A 5,504-nucleotide genomic window follows, 5' to 3' on the forward strand; every position below is an offset into this window, starting at 1 on the left:
TGACCAAGAGAGCGGGGTGACCTGGGGAGTACTGAGGTACTGGAATGCATACAACAACAAAAAACTATTTTAGAATAAAGCATTGCATTCACATCATAGCATTTGCATAGTGGCATAGAGCAGTAGAGTAGAGGCAACATGTACCGTACATAACCCAACCAGAAACCATGGATTACAGGCAGCATCCGCACTGAGCTAAAGAGCTGCCGCTTTCAAGGAGCGGGACTCTAACCCGGAAGCTTATAAGAAATTCCTCTATGCCCTCAGACAAACCATCAAACAGGCAAAGCGTCAATACAGGACTAAGATCCAGTCGTACTACACCGGCTCTGACACTCGTCAGATGTGGCAGGGCTTGCAAACCATTACAGACTACAAAGGGAAGCAGAGCCGAGAGACGCCCAGTGACACGAGCCTACCAGATGAGCTAAACTACTTCTATGCTCGCTTCGAGGCAAATAACACATGCAGGTGGGCACCAGCTGTACCGGAAGACTGTGTGATCACTCTCTCCCCAGCCGATGTGAGTAAGACCTTTAGACAGGTCAACATTCACAAGGCCGGATTACCAGGACGTGTACTGCGAGCATGCGCTGACCAACTGGCAAGTGCCTTCACTGACATTTTCAACCTCTCCCTGTCCGAGTCTGTAATACCAACATGTTTTAAGGAGACCACCATAGTGCCTGTGCCCAAGAACACTAAGGTAACCTGCCTAAATGACTACCGACCCATAGCACTCACTTCTGTAGCCATGAAGTGCTTTGAAAACGTTGGCCTTTTATAAACGCATTTCATGCAATTCTACATCATTTTACATGACTGGATACTTTGGCTGAATCTTTGTTAATAACACAAAAAGTATCAAAATGGCAGGCTACTTTGAAACTGACAAACTGAGATCAATGTTTTGAATCAATCAATAGCCTAGGCCTAGGTGTGTAAAGACACATATTGAAGGAGATTATAGTCCTGATAATGCTTACCACTTTCACTTTCCACAAGCCTCTCTCTCTCTCTTTTGTAAAACAATATAAGGCGTCAAACTGACGTCACGTTCATGTCACGTGACATGTACATGTCATGTAGACGTAGTGGTCATGTCGTGAAATGTGGCACTGACACGTCACGTGTCAGTTTGCTTGTAAATTTATTATGAACAATCTCACCATGAACGCCTTACAAAGGTCTACATGTACATTATTTTGTAAAAATAAAATTTAATTGCCAGAGTAATCTAATCAAGTTCATTTGTCGATTTAGCTAAAATAGGCATATCACTTCATACAAAAATGATTAGGCTAGTTGATATCGCAGCCAGCCCCCATTAATGTGTAGATATGCCTATTTCTCACATCAATACAGACACAAGGGCTTCTTTGTTGGAGGTAGCACTATTCAGAAATAAGAGACAGTCTAGGTCTTTAGTGGCACATTCAAAACAACCGGGACCTCGGCAATCTCTGACTTTCAAATTTAGTGCTGCATTCATGACAACTGGGAACTCGGGGAAAACAAGCTCAGACTGGGAAAAATTGTTCATTCAAATTGGAATTCCAATTAAGAAACGTGCATCTTTCTCAGACCTTAAAATCACAGATGTCATGATTTGACCTCGTTTTTTCACCAGACTTCCCAGTTTACTGGTTTAACAGACACAATCGCTGTCACCATGCAATCCATAGGCAAAACATTTCTGGAGAGATGTCTTATGGTTAAAAGCAGGGCTCAAATTGAGACGGTATGTGAGGATATAGGCCTAAACCTTGTTATAGAGACGGATTAAAAAAATACGCTACCCGTTGTTTGCTTAGCCTTAGAAAAAACAACGGTCCAGATTATATAAAGTGATCTAGGCTATAACAATGATTAACTCCACGATGCATAGTTTTCTAGCCTATCAAAGATCTTGTTCAGTGTCAATTTACTTTCACAGATGTTTCACTCACATGGCAATCAGAGCCTGAAATACTGAATTCTGGTGAGTGGAATAGAGAGGAGGTGGGTGCTGTGTGAGTGGGAGGTTCTGCCTGTCACTTGTTCTCAACAGGCAATCAGTCTCGGAAGGGGGACTCAAAGAGTTAGACATCGAAGTCCAGGCACTGCTGCTCTGTTTGTTCTGAGTGTTTGCAATGCTAGTATTTTTTAGTTAATCTGTGTATCTCACAGTATGTGCCCAGTATGATAGAGCAAGATTATTTCTTAGCAGATATTGACAACAGTAGCTGTAGATGATGTAATGAAAAGTTGGAGGGTGGTTGGTAATGGAGGACATCAGGTGGATCCACGTCTGGGTTTTGGGTAGAACCCCTAGGTCCTGGAGAACAGGAGCAGTGTAAAGGGAACAGGGTAGAAGGCAGAGAAGTAAACACACAGGTTATGTAAAAAACAATAGTTAGTGAATGATTTAATTGAACTGTTTGATTAGAAATGCAATAATGTTAATGGCGAACAGAAAAGAAAGGATGCCTGTCTGTAATGTTTTATGTCAGTGAGGTGGATGAGGAAGGTAAGGGATGGTCCCTGGAAAAGATGAGGCGAGTTGTGATAGAAACTCTGGTGTGGTGTCACAACCACTGGAGTCATACACCTTATCAGTACCTACCTGGCAGCAGAGGTTACTTAATGTGACCCAGTACTTAGCCTTGACATTGACTATTTGGAGAAACCCCTGGGCCAGTGTTGGTACTGCTGACAGCATGGCGATGCCGGCCATTGCGAGGAGGCAAATGGTTGTCATCAGATTTTTATAATCACCCTTATGGGTGGTGACCCAAGCTAGGAGCAACAGAGCAGCAAGGATTCTCAGGTCTCGCTTCCTTTCGTCCTTCTTCTAAACCAAGTCATTCGCCCGGATGTCGGTCCCCTCCTTGATTCTCCTCCGGTTGCTCTCCTTCTGTTTCTCCTGTGCCTTGTCCATACAAAAATAGCAATAGACAAACAACTAGATGTCAATCACACATTTTAAATACTACAGTATATCCAATAATTGTATAAACTATTGCAATGTTAACCTCGGTCAACAGTTGCAGCTCCTGCACATACAGCAGGCAATAGGGTGAGTACTCTGCTGCTGTTGTGTGCAAAGAGAATGACCTTCAGTTGGTCATCCCACCATACCTGGAACCCGTCAAGGGACTTGCCCATGGCAGTCTTAGGGGTGTGGTTGGTTTGTTCATCCAAACCTGGAGGAGGGGGTGGAAAGGGATATCTATTGGCAATGGAAGATATTGAAATGTCTGATTTATGTAACAATGACAAACTAAAACTAACTGTAAAAAAAAACCCATTGGTGACAGAATATAACCTATAACATCCGTACCTTGTTCCAGAGTTCACGACCTCGGTCACTTAAGATGACCTTAGGAGAACCATGGGTGTTGAAGATGTCCATCGCCTTGGTGGTGGCCTCACCAGTGTTGTCCTTGATGGGTATAACACAAAAGAAAATCTATTTTTGGTTCCAAGCACCCTTTTTAAGGGATACAGAAGGGAGTTAAGCACGTTCTCTTCCTTTACAGACCTTAATGTGTATTGCCGCCATCCACTTGGTAAAATAAATCGGTCGCCGTCAGACACCAGCTGTTGCCATTCCTGGATTTCGTGAAGGCTCCAAATGAGGTCCACCTCTAACATATTAGAGAGATTACTTCATTCTTACCCGTGTCACATTCGGCTAAAGGACTGGACCAAGGTGCAGCATGGTAAGTGTACATTTCCTCTTTATTCAAAAATGACGCAGACAAAACGAAGAACAAATACCAAACCCTGTGCCCTGAATGAAGACAAAGTTAACTTCCCACAAAAAACAGGTTGGGGAAAAGGGTACCTAAGTATGGTTCTCAATCAGAGACAACGATAGACAGCTGCCTCTGATTGAGAACCACACCCGGCCAAACACATAGAAATAGAAAATCATAGAACATAGACTGCCCATCCAAATCACACCCTGACCAAACCAAAATAGAGACATAAAACACTCTACAGTCAGGGCGTGACAGTACCCCCCCGGACTCCGGCCGCAAAACCTGAACCTATAGGGGAGGGTCTGGGTGGGCATTTTGCCGCGGTGGCGGCTCTGGCGAGGGACGTAAGACTCCGCTCCACCTATGGCTCGGCCCACTTAGGTGGCGCCTCTAGAGCGAGGACCCTCGTAGCGGGCCCCGGGCAGGAGGGAGACTCTGGCAGCTCCGGACAGGAGGGAGACTCTGGCAGCTCCGGACAGGAGGGAGACTCTGGCAGCTCCGGACAGGAGGGAGACTCTGGCAGCTCCGGACAGGAGGGAGACTCTGGCAGCTCCGGACAGGAGGGAGACTCTGGCAGCTCCGGACAGGAGGGAGACACAGGACTCACCGGGCTGGGGAGACACACAAGAGACCTGGCTCTGGGAGCAGGCACAGGACTCACCGGGATAGGGACACATCCAGGAGGCCTCTTCCTTGGCCGAGGCACCAGATACGCTGGGCCGTGGAGGCGCACTGGTGGTCTCGAGCGCAGAGCTGGCCCCACCCGTTCTGGCTGGATGCCAGCTTCCACCCGGCAAATGCGGGACGCTGGCATCGAGCACACCGGCCTGTGAATGCTCCATCTCGACCCCGTGAGCATCACCCCATAGCACGGGGCATGACCAGACCCATGCTCTCCACGGTAAGCACAGGGAGTTGGCTCAGGTCTGCTTCCTGAATCTGCCACACTCCCCATGTGCCCCCACAATTTTTTAGGGGGCTGCCTCTCAGGCTTCCTTGCCAACCGTGTTCCCACATACCGCCGGTTCCTATCTCCGGCTGCCTCTGCTCTCCTAGCTGCCTCCACCTGTTCCCATGGGAGGTGATCCCTTCCCGCCAGGATCTCCTCCCATGTGTAGACTCCCTTGCCGTCCAGAACGTCCTCCCATGTCCAGGAGTCCACCTTACCATGCTGCTTGGTCTGTTGGTGGTGGGAAGTTCTGTCACGGCTGGCTGAAGGACTGGACCAAGGTGCAGCATGGTAAGCGTACATTTCCTCTTTATTAAAAAATGCCGCAGACAAACGAAGACCAAATACCAACCCCGTGAAGCTATGTGCCCTGAACGAAGACAAAGTTAACTTCCCACCAAACAGGTGGGGGAAAAGGGTACCTAAGTATGGTTCTCAATCAGAGACAACGATAGACAGCTGCCTCTGATTGAGAACCACACCCGGCCAAACACATAGAAATAGAAAATCATAGAATATAGACTGCCCACCCAAATCACACCCTGACCAAACCAAAATAGAGACATAAAACGCTCTCTACGGTCAGGGCGTGACAACCCGTATCTGTGTCATTCAGTATGCAGATTTTCATATTTGTAAGGATAGTGACACACAACCTAAAATATTGAACTCTGCAGTGGTAAAATAAATCAACCATTACAAAATAATAACTTAATAATAACTTATCAGGGCAAAATTTGAACTGTGAGACTTACCGATCTTGTGCCATGTTGAAACAACTGATGGGCTTTAGCATGGCCTCCATCTCC

The 5,504-nt window shown here is 46.7% G+C and overlaps 1 long non-coding RNA gene across 1 annotated transcript; it reads right to left on the bottom strand.

The window, feature by feature from the left end:
- Positions 1-797: 797 nt before the first annotated feature.
- Positions 798-3,430, bottom strand: LOC121847311. Its single transcript, XR_006084195.1, has 3 exons — positions 3,323-3,430; positions 3,121-3,185; positions 798-2,911 (listed from the first exon to the last, which is right to left on the bottom strand). It is a non-coding gene; the product is annotated as an uncharacterized LOC121847311 (long non-coding RNA).
- Between the last annotated feature and the right edge of the window lie 2,074 nt (positions 3,431-5,504).

Source organism: Oncorhynchus tshawytscha, linkage group LG09 (genome assembly GCF_018296145.1).
Source record: "Oncorhynchus tshawytscha isolate Ot180627B linkage group LG09, Otsh_v2.0, whole genome shotgun sequence".
In the NCBI taxonomy this organism is placed as follows: Eukaryota; Metazoa; Chordata; class Actinopteri; order Salmoniformes; family Salmonidae; genus Oncorhynchus; species Oncorhynchus tshawytscha.